We start from the raw sequence: 12,658 nt of genomic DNA on the forward strand, positions 1-12,658 counted from the left end.
GGCTGTCAGGCTACAGTCCACAGGGTCGCAAAGAGTTGGACACTACTGAGCGACTGAGCATTTCCTTAATTGCTAGTAGTTCTGCTTTCTCCTTTGAGGACAACTCTGGGGACGGGGTCCCTGAAGCCTGTGGGGTCTTATCTCTAGCCTTTAGGGAAGTGGTACATGGTCTTGAAGCAGGTGGTCCTGCTACCTAGTTAGACGTCCTTCTCCTTGCCCCAGGACAGGCCAATAAATTGGGAGAGGGGTTGTTTGGGCAAGGGTTAGTCACTTTATTTGGAAAGTCAGAAGTCTGAGTAGACTGCAGATTAATGTCCTAGAAAACCATCTTACCAAGGTCTGGACACTAGATTCTTTTATAGAACAAACAGGAGAGAAGTGAGGAGGTAAAGTAGAAAGGCCATTTGTTGTTGAGTTGCTAAGTCATGTCTGACTCTTTTGTAACCCCATGGACTGTAGCCCGCCAGGATCCTCTGTCCACGTGATTTCCCAGTCAGGAATACTGGTGAGGGTTGCCATTTCCTTCTCGATCTACAGGATCTTCCCCACCCAGGGATCAAACCCACATCTCCTGCATTGGCAGGTGGTTTCTTTATCACTGAGCCACCTGGGAAATCCCCAAAGGTCCTAAGTAACTGCAAATATCTCCTGGTTTCCTCTGAGAGAGGATGTATTAATATCTTTCGTCCTGCAGCCATTCATAGATGGTCTGGGTCAGGATGTTTCCTGTGAGCTAAACAAAGGTATTTTAGTTTAACATTAAGACCTGAGGGGCCATTATGTATACTTTGAGCTATAGACATCCCTTTCCTGATCAACTTGTAGCAAAATCAATAGAATACAAAAGCTAAAATAAAAGAAACAGGTCTAACATGGAATCCAATTTTTTCTTCGCTATTATGATCCTGCCCGGGAGTCCTTTGTTCTTGAAAGCACTGAAGGTCCTTGAGCTGGGAGGAAACATAGATGAAAAAGGGCTCAGAGGTGAGACTCTTCTTCCACTGTCTTAGGCCATGCTGTAGGGCCTGCTGGGATTTTAGTTCCCCAACCAGGGATTGAACCCACATTCCCTGCAGTGGAAGTTCAGAGTCTTAACCATTGAACCACCAGGGAAGTCCCTGAAACCTCAGGTTTTCCATCTAGTAGCTGAGACTATTAACTAGGTAGGTCTCAGCCTTTGGGCTTTGATCATACTTGGGTGATTATTAGATATTTTTTGTGCTGAGAACCCAATCTTTTCATCTTTCCTACATATTCTGATATTTCCTTTTTATGGGACCACCTAGGGAACCCCAGGGGGATGGGAGTTCTTATGCTTCTTTCCATTGTGGTGTTCAGTTTGTGTAGCTGCCTCTCTGGGTCATTTGGTGGCCCTTAAGGAAAGAGGGGCCTAGAGGAAGGAATATGGATGTGGTTATCTTAAATGGTAACAAAGTAGGCAACTGTCTCCTTAATTTCAGGCAGTGCTACAGCCAAAATCTTGGCTTTCTCTGCCTACTGATGCCAAATAAAAAAAATATGGAGACAGAGTTTGGAGGGAATAGAAAGATGGCTTTAAAAAGCAGCCAGCAAAAAAAAAAAAAAAAAATCAGCCAGCAGAGGGGAGAACACAGCAGGCTAATGCCTCAAGAACCATGTACCTCCACCCCAGGGAACCAAGAGACTTTATATAGCCTGGCTCTTGTGGTCTTAGGGTAAATGATAAAGTTCAAAGTAATGATGTTTTTGGGCTTCCAAGGTGGAGCAGTGGTAAAGAATCTGCCTGCCAATGCAGGAGATGCCAGACAGGTAGGTTTGATCCCTGGGTCAGGAAGATCCCCCTAGAGTAGGAAATGGAAACACACTCCACATTCCTGCGTGGAAAACTCCATGGAGAGAGGAGTCTGGTGGGCCATAGTCCATGGGTTTGCAAGAAGTCGGACATGACTGAACATACACAGCACAATGAAGTTTTTGCATTTTTTTCTTCCTGCATTATTTCAAAACAGTCACAGCAGGCATCAGGCAGCCTGGTAATTGGGGTCCACTTGTCTCTGGATTTTTGGCCTGCAGTCTTCTTTCTGTAATACAAACAACTGTAAAGGGTAGTTTTCTGTAAGAGAGGTCAGGGAGAGCAAATACCAAGTGCAGGGTGTAATTTACCTAGTACTAGGGGGTGATAGGTTAGTTTCTGGTTACACTACAGGTTAGTAACAGTTAAAGTAAAACTAGAAGTGATTAACTCTTTCAGGCCTGTCCAGTTTCTTCCCTAGACTGCTCACTGTTCTTACTTCCCTTGTTTTCAGGAGAGGAAAAGCTTCATTTCTATTTTTGCTGCAATAGCAGGACAAGGAACTCTTCAAGCATGTTCTGTTTGTGAGTTTCAAAGTGTATGTGCTTGGAAATGGGAAGGTGAGGACTTCTAATTTTGGACTAGGAAACTGTGACCCTGAGAGACCTCTTTGAATTGTTTGTTTGATATTTGATAGTAATAACACTGCTGCTGCTGTTGCTGCTAAGTTGCTTCAGTTGTGTCCAACTCTGTGTGACCCCATAGATGGCAGCCCACCAGCCTCCCCCATCCCTGGGATTCTCCACGCAAGAACACTGAAGTGGGTTGCCATTTCCTTCTCCAATGCATGAAAGTGGAAAGTGAAAGTGAAGTTGCCCAGTCATGTCTGACTCTTCATGACCCCATGGACTGCAGCGTACCAGGCTCCTCCGTCCATGGGATTTTGCAGGCAAGAGTACTGGAGTGGATTGCCATTGCTTTCTCCAGCTAGCTGGAGAAATAACACTAGCTGTGGATAATTAAGTATGGATGATCAAAGCTCTGTTCTATCTTATAATCCCCCTAATGGGTATTTTTGCAAAGCTTGGAACTCTTCAGTTTCCATTAATAAAAGGAGTTTGTATTTCTCCCTGTACCTTTGAAATGGGAATCTAAGTTCTTGTTCATGCAGCCTAAGAATGAACTTCATGAACATGCAAACACTCATGGTAGCAAACAAGCAGGATTTATTTTAAGGTAAAGAGAAGTACAAAGCCCCAGCATAGACACTGAGAGTGGGTGAAGTGTCCAAAAAGGTGAGAATTATAGCAATTTATGTCTTTATTAGTATTGATCTGTTTCTTTTTGGTTGGCTCGTGTCCCTGACTTATGTAATCTCTGACCAATCAGTTTGAAGGCCACTATGTACAGTTTGTTATCTTTATGGTTTTTTTTTGATCCCCAGTTTTTCAGTTTTTTTTAGACATTAAGTCGCCATTCCTGTGATTCTTTCTCATGACCCCAGGCCACTGTTTAAGGACAAGATGTATCGGTTAAGAGTTAATGGTCCATCTGATATTTTTCTTCTTGATAAATTGGACAGCAGTTAATGATTGTCCTGTCTTGGGTCTGGATATTTTATGACCAACCAGACTGAGGTGGCCTTCTTTTGGATGCCTGGAAACTGGAACAACAAGTATAGCTTTAGGTTAATGGAGTGAGATGATTATTTGAGAGAGTTGCAATTAAAAAATGGAACTGAGGTCTCAGACCTACACTGACTGCCTAGCAATTTCTACCTCACCTTGAGAGGTAAATAATCTACTTGGGCTCTCAAGGGGAAAAGAATAGAGAAAGGCCTTAAAAATATATATTTTTAGCAAGTTATTTATATTTATTTATTTATTTGGCTGTGCTGGGTCCTTGTTGCTGCATGTGAGCTTTCTTTAATTGCAGTGAGCAGGGGCTGCTTTTGAGCTGTGGTGCATGGGCTTCTCATGGAGGTTCCTTCTCCTGTTGTAGAACACAGGTTCTCAGGCATGTGAGTTGTTATAGCAGGCAGGCTCAGTAGTCGTGATGCTCAGGCTTAGTTGCCCTGCAGCATTTGGGATCTTAGTTCGTGGACTAGGGATCAAACCCCTGTTTCCTGCACTGGCAGGCAGATTCTTAACCCTGGGCCACCAGGGAAGTTTTAAGAGAAAGGCAGAAAAACTGAGATCTCTGGTTCCATCCTTATGTAAAAATTAATTCATAAATGAGCTCTACTTAATTGACTTAAAAGTAAACCCTTACAAATTAAATACTACTTGCAAATCTTTAAAACATCGGCCAAATATATTGCAGGTTCACGTGATCTAGGGAATATTTAGTACTGAATCATGTACTATTGAAGCTAGCTTAAGCTTGTTAGTTTGATTAACATAGGCATTTGTCAACAAGAAAAATAACTTGATATGATAAAAGGTAAACTCTATGGCAATACTTATGTTTTGAAAATGTCATCTCAAATCTCTCCAGATTTTGATAACCTGAAACTAAAGTTGAATGATAAGAATTCATTGACTATCTGTGCCATTTCAAATAGGATAAAATATTGGAACATTTGTTGCTGGGCAGGTCTAAGTTTACCTACCTTTGTTTGCCTTGTTCAGAAAGGAAAACTAAAGCATAAGTTTCCAATCAGGAAGTGCTGGTATGACAAACAGTTCACAATTACTTGCCACTTGGTTTTCACTAGGAATTAATAAGATTTTTAAGAGTTGAGGAATCTATTTTAAATATGTGACTACAGCTGCTAAAAATAAAAGAAACATTTCAATATATAACAGGTAATATATTTTGAGTAGAAAAAGGAGTTTTGTACATGGTTGAGCTGAGATTAGCTTAAACTTAATAAGTAAATGGATTTTGTTATTAAAAGTAGGCTGGTACAGGACTAGACTTGTTTCCATTCTGCTAAGAAAATAGGTTTTACATAGAATACTGCTTTTGATAACAGATTTTATGAACTTCCTTGCCTTTAAGCAATCTGTATTTGTTTGTAAATATTCACAGTAACCTAGGATTCTTTTTTAAAAAAATAATTATTTATTTTTGATTGGAGGTTACTTGCTTTACAATATCATGTTGTTTTGTGCCATACATCAACATGAATCAGCCATAGGTATATATATGTCTCCTTCCTCTTGAACCTCTCTCCTACCTCCCACTGCATCCCACCCCTCTAGGTTGACCAGAGCACCAGATTGAGCTCCCTTTGTTGTCATACAGTAAATTCCCACTGGTTATCTATTTTACATATGGTAATACATTTATTTCCTTGTTATTCTCTCCATTAGTCCATCCTCTCCTTCCCCCACTTTGTTCACGAGTTTGTTCTCTATGTTTGTGTCTCCATTTCTGCCTTGCAAATAGGTTCATCAGTACCATCTTTGTAGATTCCATATACATATGCATTAAAATATGATATTTGTTTTCCTCTTTCTGACTTCACTCTGCATAACAGGCTCTGGGTTCATCCACCTCATTAGAATAGCCTCAAATGTGTTCCTTTTTATGGCTGAGTAATAATCCATTACACATATGTACCACAACTTCTTTATCCATTCATCTGCCGATGGACATTTAGGTTGCTTCCATGTCCTATCTATTGTTAATAGTGCTGCAGTGAACATTGGTGTACATGTGTCTTTTTCAATTATGGTTTTCTCAGGGTATATGTCCAGTAGTGGGATTGCTGGGCACAGTGGACTATGATTTTATCTGACCAAATGTTTTGAAAACTTTTTTATATTTTTTACAAACTTACTACCAAATTCCAAAGTTCTTTTGACTTCAGCTAACTTTCGGTTGCTTCAGGTTCTCTATGAACCATCTCAGAGAGAAAAATTTTAACTAGGATTGTTTTGTATGTTCAGTTACATAGGAAGTGTTGTCAAATGAATGTTAACCCCCTCAGATTATATAGTATGGATAAATATTATTAATATAAATATCACAGAAATTATATATAGGTTCTAAAATTTGAGTATCTTCTGATAAAATGTTACTAGTCATAATTCTAGTTATTACATAATTATAGTTGTAATTAGGTGTTTAACTGTGCCTTTAACTCTATTATTTATAGACAGTTCTGATGCTTTTGCAAAAGTGCTTCATCTTCAAGAAGCTTCATAGGGCTTTTTGACAAGTGCAGATCTCTGATAAATTTCAAATGATACTGCTTAACTGGTACCACATTAAAAATCCTAATGGAAAGTTTGATGGCTTCTAAAGAAATTAACAAAGGTATTGATTACCAAGTAAACTGGTGAATGTGGTTATAATGCTTATGTTTTTTTTTTTCTGGAATGTTATTGGTTTTCATCTGTTTTCCAGATACAGGGAAGTCCTTCCCCTCAAGTTACTCATGACTTATAGCAATTTGGTAAATTATCCCTCTGTGAATAAAATGAAATAGTTTTCCTTTTTTGAGATAGGGGGCTTGTTCCTCCAGAAACTGGAGACTTTGGGTTCTAAGCAGCCTTACTTACTCTGCAGATAAGTTAAATAAGCAGGGTGACGATATGCAGCTTTGATGTACTCCTTTCCTCATTTGGAACCAGTCCATTGTACCATGACCAATTCTAACTGTTGCTTCTTGACGTGCATACAGGTTTCTCAGGAGTCAGGTAAGGTGGTCTGGTATTCCCATTTTTAAAGAATTTTCCAGAGTTTGTTGTGATCCACACAGTTAAAGGCTTTAGCATAGTCAATGAAGGAGAAGTGGATGTTTTTCCAGAATTCTCTTGCTTTTTCTATGATCACAGATATTGGCAATTTGATCTCTGGTTCCTCTGCCTTTTAAAAATACAGCTTGAACACGTGGAAGTTCTTGGTTCAGGTGTTGTCGAAGTTTGACTTGGAGAACTTTGAGCATTATTTTGCTTGTGTGTGAGATGAGTGCAATTGTGTGGGTCTTTGTTTACTTGGCCAATTATCTGTTTCTTTCTTCACACTTGACTGGTCCTTGGACCCTCCCCAAGATTTTGCCAAGATGAATCCCACTGCAGAGGCCTATAGGTTCATGTCTATGCTTATTATGGGATGAAGTTCCCTCCCTTTTTGAACTCCAAGGAGCCTTCTGTGTATGTGTGGAAGGGAAAGTTTTCCTTGACCTCAGGAGTGGGTACCTTATCTCTTTGCTTTAGCAGAGCCCAGCTCTTACCACTAGCTTTGTCTTTGGAGTGTTTGGGTGAGAACAAAGCTTGAATTTTACTTCTCTTGACAAACACCAGTTGTCTAGCCCAGGGTCCATCTATCTCCAACTTCAAACTGTCCACTTATAAAGGGAGTACAGATGTGGAAACTGCCACTGGTGTCAAGACAGATTCTCTGGAGGCTCTTGTCAGAGAAGCTGATGACATGATGGGGGATGTGAATTGCCTGAGGGCTGAGATGGTTTAGGCTTTCAGTAACTAGTGATCATGAACATATCAGTCAGTTCAGTTCAGTTCAGTTGCTCAGTCGTGTCTGACTCTTTGCGACCCCATGAATTGCAGCATGCCAGGCCTCCCTGTCCATCACAAACTCCCGGAGTTGACTCAAACTCATGCCCATCGAGTCGGTGATGCCATCCAGCCATCTCATCCTCTGTCGTCCCCTTCTCCTCCTGCCCCCAGTCCCTCCCAGCATCAGGGTCTTTTCCAGTGAGTCTACTCTTCACATGAGGTGGCCAAAGGATTGGAGTTTCAGCTTCAGCATCAGTCCTTCCAATGAACACCCAGGACTGATGTCCTTTAGGATGGACTGGTTGGATCTCCTTGCAGTCCAAGAGACCCTCAAGAGTCTTCTCCAACACCATAGTTTAAAAGCATCAATTTTTCGGCGCTCAGCTTTCTTCACAGTCCAACTCTGACATCCATACATGACCACTGGAAAAACCATAGCCTTGACCAGACAGACCTTTCTTGGCAAAGTAATGTCTCTGCTTTTTAATATGCTATCTAGGTTGGTCATAACTTTCCTTCCAAGGAGTAAGCGTCTTTTAATTTCATGGCTGCAGTCACCATCTGCAGTGATTTTGGAGCCCCAAAAAATAAAGTCTGACACTGTTTCCACTGTCTCCCCATCTATTTCCCATGAGGTGATGGGACCAGATGCCATGATCTTAGTTTTCTGAATGTTAAGCTTTAAGCCAACTTTTTCACTGTCCTCTTTCACTTTCATCAAGAGGCTTTTTAGTTCCTCTTCACTTTCTTCCATAAGGGTGGTGTCATCTGCACATCTGAGGTTATTGATATTTCTCCCGGCAATCTTGATTCTAGCTTGTGCTTCTTCCAGCCCAGCATTTCTCGTGATGTACTCTGCATATAAGTTAAATAAGCAAGGTGACAATATACAGCCTTGACGTACAAATGCTTAATTTCAAACTAGGATTCTTTACATTATTTTCAGAATACCATATGTATTAATTTTGTTGTTTTTCACTAACAGTCAGAAATCCGCATGTTGTAAATGGAGGCTGGGTGAGCTCGCCAGGGCTCTTTCTCTGTTTCCCTTAAGCATTTAGTTTGATGAGTTTTGGCAATTTTGTACAATAACTACAGCTCCAAGCAAGATGTAGTACAGACTAAAGGTGCATTAAAATTTACAACTAATTCCTTGTAGTGGAATAAATAGTATAACAAGTATAAGTTTATCTCCTGTAGTTTATTCTTGATTTTTTGGATCTTTATAGTCCTGCATCTGGTCAGCCTGAGAAGTGTCAACTAGTGTCCATTCAGGTGTGTCAAGTGGATAATTTGTCTTTCTGAGTCTTCCAGGTGTTCCCCAATGTGTTGACTACCTTTCTCTGTTGACCCAAAGCACATAGACTATCAGATATTTCTCCAGCAAAGGTGGGTTTATTTGGGATCAGCAGAGAATTGCAATTCAGTGTCTGCAACCATGGTGAGTCACATGCAAGTCCTCAAAGGGCAAGGGAAGGAGAACTCTTTTATAGAGGGGAAAGGAAGTTGGGAGGGTTGTTGTGGTCCATAACTTTTTATTGGCTGAATCCTTGAAAAGAAAGAAAAGTCTTTCTTCTTGCTGTTGGACTTTGCTAGTGTTGTAGGTGTGACATCCCACTTCTGGTCTTCTGACTATTTGAGGCTTTATTTATACCTCATTGTCTGTCTCCCAGGAGTTGTCTTCTCTGTGGGGTGTGGATCACCTTTGTCCTAATCTTGCCTATAACTTTGTTACTGTAAACAAATTTGTGTGCTTTAAGCACAGTAAGGGTAAAAGAATTTAAATGTCAGAGTTCGGAGCAGATCAAGGTTTACCCCAGGGCCATGAAAGGAGATGGATGGCTTCTGCCTTATTCAAACCTCAAAATCCCCAAAGGGTTTCAGCAAAGTGTTTTAAAAGGCAAGATGAGGGAGGGACATGGTTGGTTGGTGCAAACTTTTGGTGTCATAATCCTTTGTTCTTGCTGCTATCCATATGTCAGGCCACGAAGTTCCTGTGAACCTCCAACAAGACAAATATTACTCTCTGTTTTGCAATTTTTAAATCTCTGTATGACTGGAAAAGTGCTATATCCTTAAAGGTCAGAGTCTTGAGAATGGGCTGTCCTTTATATTTCCAGGCTATAGGCAACGTTCTTAACTCTATGCAAAAGCAATAGAATACAAAGATTAAATTAAAGGAAACAGATCTAATATGGAGTTCTTCCCTATTACAACTTTTTGATGGGGCCAGGGAACCCTGTCTTATCATGAAGATATCCCATGGATTTCTTCTTTGTGAAAGATAAGCCCCTGTAGACATTTTCTGTGTTTCTGCGTCCACCATGGGTGAAGATGGATGCCTGTAGTACAGTGGAGAAGTGTAGGCTACTGAATGACTGGACATGGGTCTTATTTTGGCCCTGCAAATTCTGTGTGGCTACATGTGAGTGAATCTCAGCCTTAGTTGGCTTAAAATTGGGAGGATGGGGATGATCTTAATGTATTCACCCCTTCCAGGGTTAAGGCCTCATGTTGTTGGGGCTAGGGATATCTGAAGACAGGAAGGTAACTTTTAGATCCCTATAAAGATTAATAGGGCTTCCCTTGTGGCTCAGACAGTAAAGAATTCACCTGCAATGCAGGAGACCCAGGTTCTATACCCGGATGAGGAAGATCCCCTGGAGTAGAAAATGACAACCCTCTCCAGTATTCTTGCCTGGAGCATCCTTTGGAAAGAGAAGCCTGGTGGCTGCAGTCCATGGGGTTCAAAGAATTGGACACACCTGAGCAACTAACACACACACAAAGGTTAATGCTTTTAAAAATCTCTTATATTAGGTATATATCTAGAGATGACATTACTGATAATCACACCTATTGAATGCCTCATGAGGGCTCAGAATTTCTGTTACCGTTTTTACATATGTCTTATTTAATCCTCAAACATTCCTATGAGGCAGGCATCATATGAATACTTACTTTACAAATAAGGAAATATATGTCCAGAAAGTGTGGGCAGCTTTTTAGGAGCCTTATAGCTGGGAAGTCTCTGTGCCCTAACTGCAACTCTACTTACATCTTCAGCACACACTGAGGCTGGCAGTCCTCAGGTTCCTATTTATCTGGCTTTAACTCCTGCAGGTTGAGTGAATATTAAGTGAATATGCTAACTCAATCTAGCAGACATTTAAAAGTCATGTTAGTGACTGAATATGCTCTTTATATAGGCATGCATCTGGAGCATGTTTTCATACTTTATTATGGTGACTCTTGATTGCTAGGGGGGTTGTTGGCATCCTTATCCATCCAGTCCTGAAGGCATCAAGCTATCAGCTCTCCTTGACTTCTCCACCCTCATCTGCTGACATCAAATCCTATTGATCCAACTTTGGACATGCCCTTGGAGTCACTCATTCATTCAGTAACTGTTTCTTGAGTGTGGATGTGTGGGGCCCACAGGGAAGGAAGCTTCTGGAGTTTGTGTTCCCCGCTCCCCCCCCCTCCAACTCCCCCCATCCCTCTTCAGCCCTCACCTAACACTTTTGGCTTCTCTTACTCCCAACATGTATTCCTGCTACCAGTCTTTCCCCTAAAACAAACCCATGCCATACTCTTGCTTAAAAACCTCTCCTGCCTCCTGCTCTCAAGAGTAATTCTTTAGCCCTAGCCTTCAAGCATTCTTCTGAATCTGCTTTCTGATCCTTATCTTCTATCCTTTCTTACACAGTTGCACTTATGATGAGTTGAGGCAGAACTATCCTGTCTTTGGAGGGCTATCAGAGCCAGGATTGGGGTCCTGCCTGCTGAAAGGCATGTCCCTCTGAATGAGCTACTGGATTACTAGGGCCATGGGAGTGAATGCAAGATAGCAGGCCAATGCCCATGTTGTTTTCCCAGCACCATGGCCAGAGGCTCATTTATACAACACTGCTCCCTAATCCTGGTTGGGTAGAACAGTGGAGTGGCACTCCATCTGAAGCCAGATTGCCTGAGTACAGATCTGACCTCTACTGCTTACCTGATCATCATACCCACCTCATCAGATGGTGAAAGTGAAAGTGAAGTTGCTCAGTCGTGTCCCACTCTTTGTGACCCCATGGACTGTAGCCTACCAGGCTTATCCGTCCATGGGATTTTCCAGGCGAGAATACTGGAAGGGGTTGTCATTTTCTTCTTTAGGAGATCTTCCCGACCCAGGGATTGAACCCAAGTCTCCTGCATTGTAGGCAGACGCTTTACTGTCTGAGCCACCAGGGAAGCATTAAATGAACCAGACACACTGGTGAAACATTTAAAATAGCGTCTCAGCATCAAAACATGTATATTATATAGGGTGAAACAGATCACCAGCCCAGGCTGGGTGCATGAGACAAGTGCTCGGGCCTGGTGCACTGGGAAGACCCAGAGAAATCGGGTGGAGAGGGAGGTGGGAGGGGGGATCGGGATGGCAAATACATGTAAATCCATGGCTGATTCATGTCAATGTATGACAAAAACCACTACAATATTGTAAAGTAATTAGCCTCCAACTAATAAAAATAAATGAAAAAAAAAAATAGCATCTGGCAGGTAAGTAAGTAAATAAGTAAGTAAGTGTTAGTCAGTCAGTCGGGTCTGACTCTTTGTGACGCTATGGACTGTAGCCCACCAGGCTCCTCTGTCCATGGGATTCTCCAGGCAAGAATAGTTGAGCAGGTTGCCATTTGTAAATGGTAAATAAATACTGAAAGATAGTCATGCCACCTTCCTTTTATTTCTTAACAATTGTAAGATAACATTTTCTTCTGTAAATTGCCATGGTTTATTTCCCAAATGGATTAAAAATGTAAAATTATGAATCCTATTTCTTACTCATAGGATTATAACCTCTTGTGGTTATGTTGAGGTTGGGGTGAAGAAAGAAGTGTCATCCTGAAATCTGAATTTTTAAACTGTTTCCTGAGTGATTCAGATGCTAAAATTTTGGAACCACTTCTCAGGTCTTTCTTAGCCCTCAATGTCCATTTCTCTTTTAGAGCAAGGTAAGAGACCAAGGGTACTGATATGGTTCTGACTCTCTGTGGCAGTGAAACTACTTTGTATTATACAATAATGATGGATAAAGTCCTTATACACTTGTCCAAACCTATAGAATGTGCAACACCAAGGGTGAACTCTAATGTAAACTGTGAACTTTGGGTGATAATGACAGATCAGTGTACGTTCATTGTTTGTAACAAGTATACCTGTCTGATGGGTGCTGTTGATAATGGGGGAGGTTGTACATATTTGTGGGGAAAGAGTATGTCAACTGAAAATAAAAACACACAATCTAAAAGTTAAGGATTATGTTTTAGTTAGGCAGACAAAACTGAGGACTTAAAGTCCATGTGGTCTCTCAGATAACTCTGAGAGACATCTCTGAAGAGGTAAGGGAGGCACTAGGTTATATAGGAGT

At 41.2% G+C, this 12,658-nt stretch overlaps 1 protein-coding gene across 1 annotated transcript in view; it reads left to right on the forward strand.

Moving 5' to 3' along the window:
• Positions 1–12,658, forward strand: part of LOC122687097 (ATP-binding cassette sub-family C member 4-like) — a 330,146-nt gene that overhangs the window by 914 nt on the left and 316,574 nt on the right. The window lies entirely within an intron of this gene.

Source organism: Cervus elaphus, chromosome 30 (assembly GCF_910594005.1).
Source record: "Cervus elaphus chromosome 30, mCerEla1.1, whole genome shotgun sequence".
In the NCBI taxonomy this organism is placed as follows: Eukaryota; Metazoa; Chordata; class Mammalia; order Artiodactyla; family Cervidae; genus Cervus; species Cervus elaphus.